The sequence below is a fragment of the Vombatus ursinus genome, unplaced genomic scaffold, assembly GCF_900497805.2.
Source record: "Vombatus ursinus unplaced genomic scaffold, bare-nosed wombat genome assembly UNPS02012179.1, whole genome shotgun sequence".
NCBI classification, from domain to species: Eukaryota; Metazoa; Chordata; class Mammalia; order Diprotodontia; family Vombatidae; genus Vombatus; species Vombatus ursinus.
The window spans coordinates 6,230,994-6,250,345 of record NW_020951957.1 but is presented as its reverse complement, the minus strand read 5'-3'; positions in this window follow the sequence as shown (position 1 = coordinate 6,250,345).

Below are 19,352 nucleotides of genomic sequence, written 5' to 3'. Positions count from 1 at the left end.
ACAATTCTTATTTCACTGTGGCATTCAATTGCAAGGCCAGGCAAGTGTTGATTTGATTTCTAATTGTTTGTTTTCAGCAACTTGAACTTGGATCTGCTGCTGCTGTATAGAGCAGAAAAAAACAAAACAAAACAATATAAAACAAAACAAACAAACAAACAAAAACATCAGTAGTAGGCGGGTATGTCTTTGAATGTCATTCTTATCTTGGAATGTGGTCTAGATTCCCCATTTGCCATGATGGAGGCATGAAGCTGAGATGTGAAGAATTACTGAATTGAAGTTGTTCAGTGACATTGGAGAGGTGACATTTTGGAAGTATTTCTGCCAGCTAACTGGACACCATCATCATGGGCAAATAATGTTTTCCTAACACCTTGGAAAATCACGCCGCCATTAGTTTTCTCTAGTTTTTGATCTACACCATAAAAACACTCTGTGGACTGAAGCTCTTATAAATTTTGTTACACTACAATCAAATGAAAGTAACATGAGAGAAAATAAATTAAACAACAGCAAAAAAAAAAACAAAAACAAAAACAAACTCAAACTTCCCAAAATAGTAGATATAAGCAAAAATAAAGAAACTAAAAATAGGAAAATGCATTCAATGAAACTGAACAACTCTATTTGGACAGTCTTTTCATTTTAGTCACAATAGAAAATTATTTAAAATAAGGTTTTGTAAATGAATTTAGACTTTGTCAAGCAGTCATTATTTCTTGTCTGCTTCAAGGTGTACTTTTTAATTTATTTAATAGAATATCTTTCTACTTTTTTTCCTAGACTTCTTTTTCTAATCAGCCAGTATTATGTTTTGAAATAGAGAATAGCTGACCCATTTAGTGTCTAGATCTTCTAAGTTCTGAGCTGTGAGGTTTGTTGCACACCATGCATTCAAATGAATGTTTTTGTTTAATCTTGCTTGTGCAGTGGGAAATTGCTATTAGTATTTGTGACTGGGATCAAAAGAGTATGGAATTCATAACTGAAATGGACAATGAAAATCAAATAGTTTATCCCCTTCATTTGATAATTGTGGAAACTGAAGCCCAGAGAGAAGTGACTTGACAAAGATTACATAAAAAGGAAATGGTAGAGCTGGAATTTGAAGTTAGAAACTTTGCCCTTACTTTGGGGCTCTTTCCACCATCTCATACCCAGGAGTTCCTGGGCATGAGATTTTCTTGGGATTTATAGCATAGCTGCCAGATATATAGTTGTTAATATGATGTCTTTAAGTCAGAGAGTGAAAAGGTAGGCTAAAGGGAAGAATGAAAAATTCAATCCCAGGGGCAGGCAGCAACATAATCCTATGTGATCCATGAGACATAGTGTTAGGAGCAGTCTGGCCAGCCAAGGTTGACAAAACTAATTAAGTTTGATCAAAATAAGGTCTAGAATGGTATCTCCAAGTCAGAAAGCCAGAAAAGGGAAGGTATGCCAAGCTGAATTGTCTTTTGACTTTATGCCTTGTACTTTATCTTTTTGATATGCTATGATGTCATGGCTGCTTGATTCTCAAAGTGTTTTAAACTGCTAGTATCTAGACAGATATCAGTCCTAATTTAGTTGGCTCCAGATGACTCACCTAGAGTAGGGATCTTATACCAATTCAATTTAACATAATTCAATTGAATTAAATTGAATGAAATTCAACAAGCATTTATTAAACATTAGAAATATAAATCCAAAGGTAATCAACCAACCAACAAAATGTTCCTTGCCTCAAGCAGCATAAATTCTACTAGGAAAAAAACTAAACAAACAACAACAAAACAAAACTACTTCATTCAAATTTTAAGTTAATACAAAATACTTTTAAAATAACTTTAACACTATCTGGTCTTAGGTTTCTTTATTTAAGGAAAAAAAGATGCAGAATTATCAGTCAAAATCTTCTCTCCTACTTGGTCCTCCAAACCCCAAATTTCCCACTTTATGAAACTCTGATAAAATGTTGCAACCACTCTTTGTTTTATCTCCTACCTATGTTTAGGAAAAACTAAATTTACCAACCTCAAATCCCCAAACACAGATGTTAGGTCATTCATTTTCTTCCATCACCTTCTCCTCTCCCTAATCCCTTAGCTTGAGTATATGGTGCTGAAGGTAAAATGTAGGGGATGGAGCTAGGGAGAAGAAAGTGGTGGAGGTGGGGCTTTCAAATGATTAGGTTGCACACAGGGATACTTATAGGACCAACAATATCAAATGACTTACACATTTACTATTTTAGAGTAGATTGGCTTAGCATTCTTAATATATCTGCACATCTTTCAGCTAAGCTGCTACTGATTTTTTTGACACTATACTGATCACTTCAGATGTAAAGTATGTGGCGTGGTCTTATGATATTTTTTGTGTTCATCATCATATATTACACATTTGAACATTATAAATGTAGTTGCCATGTTCAGAAAGGTTTTCTTCCCTCTTACATTTACTTAACAATGAGTAAATTTTAAGCAGGAAGGTATTTTTTTTCCTGGATCCGTATTGTTCCATAACCCCATGATATTTAGTTAAAGGTATAGCATAATTTAATTAAAAACAAACAAATAAAAAACTCTAAAGTTCAGTTATTAAAAGGGAGTTGGAGATAGAGATGTTTATGGTTAGTGATCTAGATGAAAGTTTGAAGCTGGACTAAAATGTTCCACTTGGCTGATGAAAATCTGAGATTTTGTGTTCCGTCAGTCAGTCCTGATAGACTAATTTAACCTTCCCCCTACCCCCAACCAGGCTACTGTAGAACTTACATCCCAAGTTGCCTTCTGGATCACTTATAACCACTCTTTCTCTTCCCCCAAAATAACAAATAAACAAACCAAACACCCAGTTAAAGTAAACCTAGAGTTAATAAGTGATGTGCTCTTCACAATTAACACTTATAGTTCCAGGTCTGGCCTCATGCTTGTAAATATATGATCACAGTGATTAAGACAGGTGCCCTGAAAAGAGGTATTGCTTTCACAGGCATTCCAAAAATAGCATGATGTCAAGGCTAAGAAAAATGTAAGGTTTAAAAGTTCAGGCAGCATAAAACTTTTGGCTAGAATATTTAGATGAATTCTAAATAAGAGATGAAAATAATTTACCTTGTGTCCAATTATGATCCATTTCATTATATGACAAATTGTGTATTTTGAAACATACATTTCTAATATACAATGGAGACAATTTCTGTTTAACTCTTGGAAAAACATAACCAGTATTTATTTTTTTTCCTGATGAATGCAACATCTTCTTGACAAGAGTATTCAATTCACTGGTACAGAGTAATAATCAATCACTTCCTTCATATTCAGGGCAGTTCTGGTCCTTGACCACCTATAAATTATACAAAAAAGAACTACTGAATACAACAAAGATTTCTTCTTAAGTTTTTTTTTTGTTTTGTTTTCTTTTGTGTTGTATTTTATGGGTAGCATAATCCATTGTGCCGCCATCAATCCATTTATCTGTGATCTCCTGTTCTGGCTTCATGACACTACCTTTCCTCATATTTTTACAAGCTAATATTCTTACAAAATGTCCTGCATGTAAATCATTTTACACTAAATTCTATTCTCTTCTTGGTATTTTATAGAAAGCATAAGAAGTTATCCTGAATCAAATAAAGTATTAGGAAAATTTATTTCCTTTCCTCAAGAGGCTTTATCCAAAGCATTCCAATTAAATATCATTAATACAAAGGAAATTTATGTAGAATTGCCAAAGATATACAATGTAAGCTTCTCCAATAGAATATAAGACTCAGAGTACATAAACAATTTCTTTTCTTTTTTCTTTGCTTTTGTATTCACTTTGTTTAGAATAGTTCCTGTCATATAGTAAGTGCTTACTAAATGTGTTTTGATTGATTTTTCAACTTATATCCACAGTGGTCATAGCTTACCTTACTAAGCTTATGCAATATATGTCCTGGGCACTTTGCTTTTAGACTGCTAGGTTTGACTGAAATGTCCAAAGTTAAGATTTTTTTTCCTTCCAGTTACTGGAAACTGGATTTATATTTATTCATCTTTGTAAAGACAAAGATTAAAAATTACTGTGACCATAAAAGTATTTAGAATAATGAAAGAAGTCATTCTTACTGCTATTTTCATGCCCTTGAAAGAGTAGAACAAAGAACAACATCATTTGTTTTAGAACTAGATAGAATCATAGCAATTTAAAAAAAAAAATTCTCATTTAGTGTTTTATTTTTCCCCAGTTACATGTAAAAACAATATGCAATGTTCATTTTTAAAACAGTGAGTTCCAAATTGTCTCCCTTCCTCCCTCACCATATTCCCTCTTTGATAAGACAAGCAATTCAGTATTGGTTATATATTTGTAGTCATGCAAAACATATCCAAATAGTCATGCTGTGAGAAAAAAAAAACCTGAAGAAAAATAAAGTAAAATATGTGTGTTTCAATATATATTCAAACTCTATCAGTTCTTTCTTTGGGGAGGGATAGCATTTTTCATCAAAAAGTCCTTCAGAGTTGTCTTGGATCATTGTATTGCTGAGGATAGCTAAGTCATTCACAGTTGATCATCTTACAACGTTACTGTTACATTGCACACAGTATACTTCACTTTGCATCAGCCCATGCAAGTCTTCCCAAGTTTTTCTGAGAGCATAATGCTCTTCATTTCTTATAGTACAATAGTATTCCATCATAATCACATGCCACAACTTGTTCAGCCATTCCCCAATTGATGGACTTTCCTTGATTTTTAATTCTTTACCCCTAGAAAAGAGCTACTATAGATATTTTGTACATATATGTCCTTTTCCTTTCCTTTTTTTAATATCTTTTGGGATACAGACCTAGTAGTGGTATTGCTAGGTCAAAAGATATGAATGATTTTATAGCCCTTTGGGAATAGCTCCAAATTACTCCAGAAAATTGTTGAATCAGTTCACAACTCCTCCAACAGTACATTAAGGTTTCATTTTTTTCTCCACATTCCCTTCAACATTTGTCATTTACTTTTTCTGTCCTATTAGCCAATCTAATAGGTATGAGATAGTACTTCAGAATTATTTTAATTAATATTTCTCCAATCAATATACAGTGTGAATATTTTTTTCCTATGGCTATAGATAGCTTTGATTACTTCATCTGAAAATTGTTTATATATTTTGATCAATTATCAATTAGGGAATGGCTTTTATTTTTGTAAATTTGACTCCATTCTCAGTATGTTTGAGAAATGAAACCTTTATCAGAGAAACTTGCTTCAATTCCCCCCCCCACCCCACCACACACACAGGTACTATTGCTAGTTGTGTTTTCCTCCATTCTATTGCCCCTCATTTTTTGTTCTCTCTTCCCTTTCACCCTGTCCCTCCTCAAAAGTGTTTTGCTTCTGATTACCCCCTCCTTCAATCTGCCCTCTCTTCTATCATGACCTTCTTCTCTTATCCCCTTTCTTTCCTACTTTCCTATAGGATTAGATAGATTTCTATACCCAATTGAGTGTGTATGTTATGCCTTCTTTGAGCCAATTCTGATGAGAGTAAGGTTCATTCACCCCTCCTCACCTCCTCCCTCTTCCCTCCACTGCAAAAGCTTTTTCTTGCCCCTTTTATATCAGATAATTGACCACATTCTATCTCTCCCTTTCTCTTTCTCCCACTATATAACTCTTACCCTTAATATATATTTTTAGATATCATCCCTTCATATTAAACTCATACCTGTGCCCTCTGTCTACATATACTCCTTCTAACCACCCTAATAATGAGAAAGATTTAATGAGTTACAAATATCATCTTCACATGTAAGAATGTAAATAGTTTAAAATTATTAAGTGCCTTATTATTTTCTGTTCCTATTTGCCTTTTTATGCTTCTCTTTAGGTTTGTATTTGAAAGTAAATTTTCTATTCAGTTCTGATGTCTTCATCAAGAATGTGTGAGGGGGTGGAGCCAAGATGACAGAGTAAAGGCAGTGACTTGCTTGAGCTCTCCCCCAACTCCTCCAAATACCTGTAAAAATGGCTCTAAACAAACTCTAGATCAGCAGAATCCACAAAAAGACAGAGTGAAACACATTTCCAGCCCAAGACAACCTGGATGGTTGATTGGAAAGGTCTATTGCACTGGGCTGGGAGAGAAGCACAGTTCAACATGGGCCACACAGGCAAAGACCAGGCTTTAACGAACCTGGAGCAGGCCTCAGGGGACTGAATCATGGGCAAGTATGGTGGTTTCCAGACTTTTCAACCCACAAACACCAAAGGAAACTTAGAAGGTCAGTAGGAAAGGTCTGTCGGGCCATGGTGAGAGAGAAGCACAGTCCCAGGGTGGCAGCTGCTTTTGGAGCTTTCAGCCCACAGACAGAGGGGGAATCAATTTGCTGATAAGAGGGAGATTGCACAGATCTCTTTGATGACATTGAGGCAGGATTCTTTCGCTTTGCCGATGCTTCAATCTGGGTCACAGTTCTGGGTGGTGGTCCTGGGATGAGGAGGAACATTGGCATGGGGAAACTTGTAGTGGCAATGGAGAGGAAATCCTCCTCGCAGTTCCAAGGCAGAAAAGAGTGCTTGTGGTCATTCATAGACCAGAGCCCAGGCTCAGAAAGGAGTAAACACCTCACTCTTTATCATATCAACTTGGAAAAACAGAAAATTTACGGGTCCCTAGAAGTACCTCTGAAAACAGATGCACAAAACCCCCAAAGCTTGAGACAGTACATTCTCCACACTGGATGCAGACTCCTACCTTAACAAAGAGTTTAAAACTCAAGTAATTGGCTGGGAACATGAGCAAACAGAACAAAAAATGTCAGACCATAGAATCTTTCTTTGGTGACAAAGATCAAAACATACAACCCGAAGAAGACAACAAAGTCAAAGTTCCTATGTCCAAAGTCTCCAAGAAAAATATGAATCAGTCCCAGGCCATGGAAGAGCTCACAAATGATTTTGAGAAGCAAGTAAGAGAAGTAGAGGAAAAACTGGGGAAAAAATGAGAGTGATGCAAGAAAATCATGAAAAACAAGTCAACAACTTGCTAAAGGAGACCCAAAAAATGCTGAAGAAAATAACACCTTAAAAAATAGCCTAACCCAAATGGCAAAAGAGGTCCAAAAAGCCAATAAGGAGAAGAATGCTTTAAAAAGCACAATTGGCCCCTTAAAAATTGCAATGGAGCAAATGGAGCTAGTGACTTTATGAGAAATCAAGAAGTTGTAAAACACAACTAAAAGAATGAAAAAATAGAAGACAATGTGAAATATCTCATCCAAGAGAGATAATTTAAAAATGACTGGGCTATCTGAAAGCCATGATAAAAAAAAATGAGCCTAGACATTATTTTTCAAGAAATTATCAAGGAAAACTGCCCTGATATTCTAGAACCAGAGGATAAAATAGAAATGGAAAGAATCCACCCATCACCTCCTGAAAGAGATTTCCAAAGGAAAACTCCTAAGAATATTATAGCCAAATACCAGAGTTCCCAGGTCAAGAAGAAAATATTACAAGTAGCCAGAAAAAGCCAATTCAAGTATTGTGGAAACACAATCAGGATAACACAAGATTTAGCATCTTTTACATTAAGGGATCATAGGGCTTGGAATATGATCTTCTGGATGTCAAAGGAGATAGGATTACAACAAAGAATCACCCACTCAGCAAAACTAAGTATAATCCTTCAGAGGAAACAAATAGACATTCAGTGAAATACAGGACTTTCAAGCATTCTAGGTGAAAAGACCAGAGCTATATAGAAAATTCAATTTCAAATATAAGACTCAAGAGAAGTATAAAAGAGGTAAACAGGAAAGAGAAATCATACAGGAATTGTTAAAGTTGAACTGTTTACATTCCTACATGGAAAGATGATATCTGTAACTCATAAGATCTTTGTCAGTATTAGGGTAGTTGGAGAGAAAAAAATTATATCTATCTATAGATACAGATAGGGTCAGTTGAAGATGACGAGATGATATCTAAAAAATAAAATTAAGGGTGAGAGAGGATTATACTGGGAGAAGGAGAAAGGAAGGGGTAGAGTGGGGTAAATTATCTCACATAAAACAGGCAAGAAAAAGGTTTCACTGGGGAGGGGAAGAAAGGGGAGGTGAGAGGGAATGAGTGAATCTTATTCTCATCAGATTTGACTTAAGGAGGGAATAACATACACATTCAATTGGGTATGCAAAACTATCTTAGCCTACAGGAAAATAGGAGGGGAAAGGGATAAGAGAGTGGGGTGATGATAGAGGGGAGGGCAGATTGGGGGAGGGAATAATCAGAAGCAAACACTTCTGAGGAGAGCCAGGGTCAAAAGAGAGAATAGAATAAATGGGGGCAGGGGTAGGATGAAGGGAAATACAGTTAGTTTTTCACAGCATGACTCCTATGGAAGTGTTTTGCATGACTACACATTTATAACCTGTATTGAGTTGCTTGCCTTCTCATGAGGGTGGCTTGGGAGGGAGAAAGGGAGAAAATTTAGAACCCAAAGTTTTAAAAACACATGTTAAAAATTCTTTTCACAGGTAATGGGGTATAGAAATCTATTCTGCCTTACAAGAAAATATAAGGGAAAGGGGATAAGAGAAAGAGGGAATGATAGAGAGGAGGGCAGCTTAGGGGAAGGGGTATTCATTATGCACCCTGTCCTGGGATGGGGGGAGGGGTGAGATGGGGTGAAAATTTGGAACTCAAAATCTCTTGGAAGTGAATGTTGAAAACTAAAAATAAACAAATTAATAATAAATTGTTTAAAAAAAAGAATTTGAGAAAGTCTTCTATCTCATTGAGTGACCATTTTTCCCCCTGAAGGATTACACTCAGTTGTGCTGGGTCAGTGATTCTTATTTGTAATTGTAGCTCCTTTGCCCTCAGGAATATCATATACCAAACCCTCTTATCCTTTAATGTAGAAACTGCTAAATCGTATGTTAACTCTTTTTAACTATTTGTAATATTTTCTCTACCTGAGAACTCTGGAATTTCACTATAATATTCCTGGCAGTTTTCATTTTGTGATTTCTTTCAGGAGGAGATTGGTGGATTCTTTCAATTTCTATTTTTAGTCTTTGGTTCTAGAATATCAGGGCAATTTTCCTTGATAATTTCTTGAAAGATCATGTCTAGGCTCTTTTTTTGAACATGGCTTTCAGGAAGTCTTCTCTTGGATCTATTTTCCAGGGCAGTTGATTTTCTAATGAGATATTTCTCATTGTCTTCTATTTTTTTCCTTTTTCTTTTTTGTTTGTTTTTTAACTTCTCATAATATCATTAGCTTTCATTTGCTCCATTCTAATTTTTAAGGAACTATTTTCTTCAGTGAGTTTTTGGACCTCTTTTTCCATTTGGCCAATTCTGCTTTTTAAAGCATTTTCCTCGTTGGCTTTTTGGACCCCTTTTACCATTTAGCTTAGTCTGGTTTTTAAAGTGTTATTTTTTTTTCAGTATTTGTGTGTGTGTGTGTGTGTGTGTGTGTGTGTGTGTCTTCTTTACTAAGCTATTGACTCATTTTTCATGGTTTTCTTGCATCACTCTCATTTGTCTTCCTAATTTTTCCTTTGCTTCTCTTACTTGATTTTCAAAATCCTTTTTGAGCTCTTCAGTGGCCAGAGACCAATTCTTTTTTTTTTTCTTGGAGGCTTTGGATGCAGTAACTTTGACTTGTTTTCTTCTGAGTGTATATTTTAATCTTCCTTGTCACCATAGTAACTTTCTTCAGTCATAGTTTTTCCCCCCTCTTGTTTGCTCATTTTCCATTACTTGACTTTTTACACTTTTTTAAATTAGGTCTTTGCTTCCAGGATGACAGGTTCACTGTCCCAAGCTTCAGGGGTTTTTGTGCAGCTGTTTTCAGAGATACTTTGAGTGTCCTGTAAATTTTCAGTTCTTGTAAGGTAGTATGATCCAAGGAGAGGTGATTACTACTCTCCTGGCCTGCACTGTGGTCTGTGAGTGACCACAACCACTCTTCTTCCCTGGAACGATGAGGAAGGCCCTCCCTGCATTGTGACCACAAGCTCTACTATGCTAGTGCTCCTCCTTGCCCTTGGACAGCCACAGAGGACCAGGGTCTGAGTATGGGCAAAGCAATAGAGTCCTGCCTCAGTGGTAGCAAAAAGAGTCCTATAATCTCATTCTGACCAGTTGTTTGATCCCCTTACTGTCTGTGGGCTGAGATCTCAGTAAGCAGCTATTGCCACTGCTACTGCCACTGCTGATTCTGTCACTCCCAAGGCCCCTGGTTTGCTGGGGCCAGGGTTGTGCTAGCCTGGCCTGGGCTGAACTGTCCTCCACTCTCACCAAGGTTTGACAGGCCTTTCCTGATGGCCTTATAAGTTGTCTTTGGCATATTTATGTTGAGATCTGGAAACTGCCACTGCTGCTAGTGATTCAGTAACCCTGAGGCTTGCTCTGGGTTTTCTGGGTCACAATCTGCACTCACCTGGTCTGTGCTTCACTATGCTCCTCTCTCACCTTAGTGCAAGAGAACTTTCCTGCTGACCTTCCCAGTGGTCTTGAGCTGGGAATTTGTTTCACTCTGTCTTTTTGTGGGTTCTGCTTTTATAGAATTTATTTAGAGCCATTTTTAAAGGTATTTGGAGGGGTTCATAGGAGAGTTCAAGAGAGTCCCTGCCTTTACTCTGCCATCTTGGCTCTGCCTGCATGGCAATTGTTTAATCACAGAATCACAGAGTTTCAGAGTATGAAGAGACCCCAGTGGCTGTCTGGTAAACCTGTTTTCTCTTAAAGGAATTCCCATTATAACATACAAGTGGCTGTTCAGGTTTCTTTTTTGAAGACCTTTAGTGATTGGAAAACTACCACATTTAAAGATCTGAGGGAGTACAGTTCTTTTTTTTTTATTTCGTTTTGTTTTGTTTTTTGTTTTCTTTAACGAGAAGCCCTTCCTTACATACTTACACATCTTCCAGCACTTGGGACAGGGAGTGGGACATAGTTGACCCTTAATAAATGCTTGTTGACCTATTGACAGATATCAAACTTAAATTTTTATTTTTGTTGCTTTCAGGTATTTCTCTAGGTTTTGCTTTCTGGAGTCATGCAGAAAAAAATATAAAAATCCTTCTCCTACATAAGAGCCCTATACATTGTTAAGACTACTATCATGGACCATGGAGAGTTTTTTTTTCTCTTTTGACTTTAAACCATTGCCAGTTCCTTCAGTCTCTACACCCCATCCCCAACCCCATTGAATATTCTTTACATTAATTTACCTCAACCTCATTTGCAGAGGAAGACCCTGAAATTCACATGGATTAAATGATTTCAGCAAATAGTAGAGCTGATATTCAAACCTAAATGCTCTCTGCTACTAAATCTATTGTTTTAGGACTATACCACAAAAATTTTGAAGTTTCCTTTCATGGACAACCACCTAGTTCCTTTGACAATGATGTCCATATGCCTTATCCTTACCACTGCCCCAAGTAATATGAGTATATTAATATTTATATCCTGTTTATTCTTGCTCAGTAAAATAGATAAAATTTGTCAGAAAAGATAAGCAACTCTCATAAATATCATTGCTGCTTAAAGAATTTTACCTGCAAAGTGAGCAAAAGAAAATGTATCATGCCGGGGATCTACTGTGTTTTATAGTAATTTAAAATTTTAATAATAAGTTTTCTTTTATTATTATTTCCTCTCTCCTGTTACTTTACTCAAGTCACAGGGATTACCTAAGGCTATAGGCAACAAATCATACTTCAACCAGCTAAGCTATAAAGCCTAATACATACTTATGTACAAAACAGGGTGGCATAGTAGACAGAATGCTGATCCTGCAGTCAGGAAGAACTGAGTTCAAATTTGGGTTGAAACAGTTACTAGCTCTGTGACCCTAAGCATGTCACTTAACCCTGTTTGCCTTAATTTTCTCATCTGCAAGATGAGCTGAAGGAAACAACAAACCACTCTACTATCTTGACAAGAAAAATCTACAAGGGGTCATATAGAGTTGGACAAGATTGAAAAATGACTAAACAATAATAAACACTCCAGTTTTAGATTATGAACAAGAGAACAATATCTACCATCTGTATTTCTTTAACCCTTTACAATTTACTCAGGGTATCACACAGATGCTTAACTTGTTTCATTTGAACCCTGGTTAATCTGCTTTAGGTTGTACCTCTGTTGCATTGAACTAGATACATAGACACTTACATATATGCATAATATAGATATAGATAAACAGGCAGACAGATATTAACTGGCTTAATTGGTGGCTAAAGTCTCTGAAGCTAGATAATGATAATGAATAATTAGATAACACCTTAAAATTTGAATTGTACTTATTTTCAGTATCTCATTGCCTCACAACAAACCTGGATGGCAGATGAAGAAACTAAGGATCAAAGAGTCATATAACATGTCGAAGATCACAGATACTGATCACAGGTTTTCATCATATGAAGTTCACCACTCTCTTTCTACTAAGCCCTATTACTTCTCAAAGATAATTAAAATGCCTTTTCCATTATTACTCCTTCTATCTACCGTGTTTTAGGCAAAGGTTTAGGAAATATTTAAATGATTTTTAGTGGACTTCTTGTTAATATCAGATTTAAATATTTACTTTGAAGTTCCCTTTACAACCTCAAATATTTTGTTATGACTAATCTGAAATGAGACTGGTTAGAACTCATAGGGTACATTAGAGAAAAGTTCTGAGTTTAGTCAGAAAATCTGCATTGAAATTGTGGCTAACTTCTACCAAAGAGACTCTATGTAAGTCCTTTAATCCCTCTGACATCAGGTTCATTTTTTTCCAAAATAAGGACTTTAGATTATATGACCTTAGAGTTCACCTCTATCACTAGAACTACAATTACCTCAGCATGGGTGTATGTATTTTGTTATACTGTACTTTTGGATGTCTAAAAATTCTTTCATTAATAGGAGAATAACGCATAGATTATATACCAGAATGGATAGATAGAAGTACTTCTTTATGTAAAACTTCATTTTAAAAATTTTATATATGTATGTCTCTTTGTGTCAGTGTCTGTCTGTGTCTAGATATGTGTATGTCTTGAGTCAAGAAGACCCAGGTGCAAATTCTGCGTCTGATAAGTGCTAACTATGGGCAACTCACTTAAGCTATGAATGCTTCAGTCAACTAAGACAGATGAATTGATCATTTGTATTTAGTCTAAGAAATTCCCAGCATAAAAACTTTTCATATTGATTAAATTGAAGGACAAGAGTTGCTCCCACATTTAAACAATCTTTCTCTATAGGACAGAGAATTATGAGAATTGTTGGATTCTTTCTTGTTTTGACTCGGTTTGGGTGAGAAGACCAGAACTGCATGAAAAAATGAAAATAGTAATGAATTTGGAATCAAGAAATTGAATTTTGATCTAAGCACTGAAATTTATCAACCATATCCTCTTAGGCAAGTCACTTGTCCTCTCTAGGCCTCAGTTTTCTCTTTTACAAAATTAGAACTTTTGACAAGATAACCCTTAGGATTCTTTTTGACTCTAGACTGATGATTCTATTATCTAAGGATGTATTTCTTTGGTTATTTTTTTCTTCATCTGTAAAATAAGAGAATAGATTTGATGATTTCTAAAGTCTCCTCCATCTCTAAATTTATGATCCTATGAATAAGATGAAGATTGAAGTAGTGGATTTAACACAACATAAAGATTGGACTTTAAAAAAAAATCCATAAATTTGAAAGAAACTATTTCATATCAACAAAACTTTATCAAGTGCTAGCTTCCTGTCTTTGTGATTTCCATGATCACCCTCCTCAATATTCACAATTACAGGAGACCTTGGTCATATTTGCATGTCTGGGATTGACTGTGTGGTCACAGGTAAGTTATTTATATTTTCATACTCCGGGATTTTTGAACAATAAAATGAAAGTAATAAGAATTGCACTGTTTATATCACAAATTTACTTTGCAGGAAAAAAAATAGTAAGACTTAAAAGAAATAAAAAGAGTAATTAAAATAATTTGCATCTAAAATGGTGGTGTTACACCCCATCCTCAAGTACAGTCTCAATTTTAATGCCATTATTAATTGTTCTAATTTATACAAAAACATGTGTACTTAAATGTAATGGAATATGAGGCAATAAATAAAAGGGAAATTCCATTCAAAATAACTAAAAATGTGTTCAATATTTGGGAATCAATTTACCAAAATACACAAAATACTTGACTATATCCAATTACAAATTCTCTGTCACAAATAAAGATGTAAATAGCTAAAAGAATATTTAGTGCTCATAACTTGGCCATGCCAATATAATGTAAATGGTAATACTCTCAAAGTTAATCAATAGCTTTAAAATTACAACAATCTAGCAATCAAAGTGTTATCTTAGAGTACTTGAGAAAACAATAGAAAATAAACTTAGAAAATAATTAGAGATCTAGAATATAAAGGGAAATGTTGAAAAGAGTTAGGAACAGAGGAAGAATTGTACTGCCAGAGATCAACATATAATATAATCAGAAATCATCAAAACCATCTGGTATTAAATTAAAAAAAAGAAGTAGAATAGTGAAACATAGTAGACAAGAGATAATCTGAAACAATGGAACTCAATAATCCAGTGCTCAGTAAAGCAGAAAACAAATTACTTTGAAAAAATTTCCCTATTTGATTAAAAAAAAATTTGCTGAGAAAACTAATAAGTAGCCTGGCAAAAATTATACCAAGCGCAACACCTCATAACATATTCCACAATACATTCTAAATGGATTTGTGTCTTTAGTATAAAAGATCATAATATTTAAGATAATTAGAAAAGCAGATCATATACTTGTATTGTTAAGTAAACAAATAATAGCAGTAATCTAAAAATATATAATTTTGATTATAAGAAACTGAAAAAGTTCTGTGTAAACAAAGTTAATCCATCTAAGATTAGAAAGGAAAGAGTGAAATAAGAAATCAAAAAAAAACCACCTTTGTGTCAAATTTCTCTGATAAAGTTTGATGTATTAAAGATATATAAAGAATTAAAGTATATGTATGAGATCAAAGTTATTCCCCAACAAAAAAAATAAAGTCAAAGGATATCATCAAATAGTTCTCAAAAAGAGAATCACAAACTATTAACCATATAAAAGAAAATCCTACAAATTTGAATAAGTACAATGAAAATAAAAACAAACAAAAAGTTTTATCTTACACCTCTAAAAATTAAAAAGGTGACAAAAGATGGGAATAGTCAATGTTGGAGACAGTATGGGGATACAGGCACACTAGTGCATTCCTTGTGGATCTGCAAATTAATAAGACCATTGTGGAAAATAATTTAGAAGTATTAAAATAAAAGAATTAAAATGTCTATAGCTGTTAAGTCACAGATTGCAATGCTAGGCTGATGCCCTGAGTAGGTCATTGGTTAGAAGGAAATCCCCCCCTACACACACAAACACATTTTAGTAGCAAAGAATCAGGAACAGAGTAGATTCCCATCGCCACTTGGAGGAAATAGCTGACCAAATTGAATTACGTGAAACAAAGAAAAATTGCTATGTATTAAGAAATGATGAACATAACCATTATAGAGAAGTATGGGAATATAGTTATGAACTAGCAAAGAATAAAATAAGCAGAAACAAGAAAACAATTTGCACAATGACTGAAACAATATAAATGGGGGAAAATAAATGCAGAAACAATCAAAAGCAAATATTGCAAAATTACAAAAATTAAAAAAAAAAAACAAAACAAAGAAACAGGATATTCCTGGGGCAGAGCCAACATGGTGGAGTAGAGAAAACACTTAGCCAAGGTTTTTCAACATTTCCCTACAAGCAACTTTAAAATAATGCCTTAAACCAAAATCTAGAGTGTCAGAATGAACAAAAGGTCAGGGAAAGACATTCTTTCAGCTCAAAACAACTTAGAATGTAAGGAAGGATATGTGGAGGTTTGTCTGGAGCTCATGTGAATGGAACACCAGTGGTGGGACTAAATGGTGGCAAGAGAAGAAGCAACACCTTTGAGAAAACTCAAGCCAGAGACAGTAAGGGGACCTGGCAACTGGTTAGAAAGAGATTACAGTGGAAGCCTGGATTCAAAGCTGAATATTATTTGGAAATTCCATTGCTTATCCCATTTCTGGGGCAGAGTTTAAAGGTAGAACAGAGCACTTTCAGTCAAGAGGGCGCAATGGTCCTGAGGATCAGCAACACTTTTGGCTATAAGAAATTAGGAACACTGAGAAGTGGTTTCACATTCAGTCTCAAGGGAGTAGGGTACAATGAGGCACAATATTGATTGCAATCTCAAGGGATCAAGGGCCCTTCCTGGGTAAGGACCAGAATGCTAACCAAGAGAGCAGTCACCTCACCTCTCTATAGATCACACCATTTTGGAAGCACTGAAACTTTTCAAACCCCAGAACTAGCTCTGAAGACAGGAGTGGAGGGGTCATAAAAAATGAAAACAATAAAGAAAGACAGTGGTTAAGAAATTAAACAGACTTCAGAGGAGAGATAAGATAAAAAGAGAGATAAAAGGATAAACAGGAAAAAAAATAGGACAGAGGTAAATGAACAGTGAGTAATCATAATTGTGAATGTGAATGAGTTGAACTCACCCATAAAACAGAAACAGAGAAAAGAATGGCTTATTAACTGGAATCCAACAATATTTTGTTTACAAAGAACACATTTGAAACAGATAGATACACACAGAGTTAAAGTAAGGGTTTGGAGCAGAATCTTTTTATGCTTCAGCTGAAGTGAAAAAGGTATAGCAGTCATAATCTCAAACAAAGCAAAAATAAAAATATAACTAATTAAAAGAGACAAGCAGGGAAACTACATCTTATTAAATGGAATCATAGATAGTGAAGTAATACCATTATTAAATAAGTATGAACCAAATAGCATAGTATCCAAATTCTTAAAGGAAAACTTAAATTAATTATAGAAGGAAAGAGGAAATTATACTAATGAGGAACCTGAGATTTCTTCCCTCAGAGCTAGATAGATCTAACCATAAAATAAATAAGACAGAAGTTTATGAGATAAATAGAATCTTAGAAAAGTTTGATATGATGGAGTACAAAGTAGTATACATTTTCCTCATCTATATGTGGCACCTTCACAAAAAATGCTATTCCCTTCCCTTCCTTTCCCTGTTGGGTAAGATAGATTTCTATACCCAATAGAGTATATGTATGTATATATGTGTATATGTATGTGTATGTGTGTGTGTGTGTGTGTGTGTGTGTGTGTGTGTGTGTGTAAGACTGGTAAGGTAGGATAAAAACAAAGTACACTTAGAGAAAGAAATCACAAACCACTCCAGAAACTTTGCCAGGAAAACCACAATGAGGTCACAAAGAGTCAGACACTACTGAAATGACTCAACAACACTGTGGTAGAATAGGTATGCATATAGCATAGGATAGTTATCAACTTCCTCAGGTGTGAATCTAGGCTTGTGATCAGGTTATCAGACCCCCATGTATTAAGGAGAAGGTCTACCAACAATGTTCAGGACATTCTAACAATTAACTTCTCATTCTGTGGAAGTCAAATCAGAGAAGAAAAAAAAATCCTAGTAGAATCTTGTTAGAGAAGTCTAAGCCAGGGAAGGTGAGTAAAGTCTCCTTTAGGTAAATTACTAAAGAAATTAAAATAATGATTTATTACCAAAACATTTATTGCATAAACTAACACATATCTTTTAAGTGTGTATGTTAGGGGCAGGGAGTTGTATCAATATAAAAAGTAAAAAAAAAAAAAGATTAAAGAAAGAGGAAAAAGTTTTGTATATGTACAAAATATTCATAGAAACACTTCCCAGTTGAACAAACAACTAGAAACCAAAGTGCTGCCCATCATTTGTGAAATGGTTGAACAAATATTGATGTAATGGAATATTATTGGTCTTTAAGGAAGGCTGGAATGGTTTCACAAAAACTTGGGAAAGCTTGTATGAGCTAAAAATAAAGTAAAATAAGTAGAATCAGGAGAATAATTAGAGAGTAAGTGCCCTAAATGTCTTAATAATTTTGGAAGTAGAAATATAACAAATTTACATTTAAAATATTGATGTTTATTATTAAAATTAAACAAAGGCACCATCTTTTGCTATCTATAACTATTAACTTTTCAACCATTGTAAAAATAAATTATCAGCAGTGGTCGAGTGTCTAGGTGGAATTTATTCAAAATTCTAGCCTTAATATCATAAAAAGAATGAAGTTTTGATGTTTATATGACACAGTTGACATGACCCCACAAGAAAAAGTCTACTGGAGATTGATCAGGTGACTAAAATGACCAAGCAAGATCTCTTCTACCAATCCATATCTGAGAGTCACTCAGAAAATTAAATATATTTAAAAATTATCCAAAATTCATTAAAGTAAAATAAAAATTAACCTTGCCAAGTTTTTTTACATTTATATTTCTGAAATTATTAATACTTAAAACTAAACAGTATTTTGTGTGACACTATACACCAGACAACAGCCTTGCAAAGAATAGCAACAAATGACAAATCATGATAGACTGCTGATGAAGAATCATACTACTCATTGCTTGACAGAGGGGTTATAGACTAGAAATACAGGATGTGATATATGTTTTTAGACATGGGAATTTTATGGATTTTTTTGCCTCCCTATGCTTATTTCTTTTTTGTTTTTAAGTTTAATTGTATTTTTTTCCCCAGTTACAGGTCAAGAAATTTTTTAGCATTGATTTTTATGAGATTTTGAGTTCCAAATTTTCTCTCTCCCTCCTTCCTCTCCCCTCTTCTCAAAATGGTAGGCAGTTTGATATAGTTTCTACTTGTGCTATCATGTAAAAATATTTCCATATTAGTCATACTTGTGAAAGAAGAAAAAAAACAATCATAAGAAAAAATAAAGTGAAAAAATATGGTTCAATTTGCATTCGGAGTCCATCAATTCTTTATCTGGATATGGATAACATTTTTCTTTTGTGAGTACTTTGTGCTTGTCTTGGATCACTGTGTTGCTGAGAAGAGCTGAGTCATTTGTAGTTCATATCACACAATGTTATTGATGTTGTATACAGTGTTTTATAATTCAGTTCATATAGTTCCTGGGTTCGCCTTGGCAAGTAGAATCTGAAGTATTTTATATTGTTTATAGTAATTTTAAATGGAATTTCTCTTTCTATCTCTTGGTGCTGGGCTTTATTTATAAAGAAATACTATCATTTATGTGGGTTTATCTTATATCCTGCAAGTTTGATAAAGTTGTTAATTATTTCAAGTAATTTTTTAGTTGATGCTCCAGGGTTTTCTAAGTATACCATCATATTATCTACAAAGAGTGATAGCTTTGTTACATCACTACATATTCTAATTCTTTCTATTTGCTT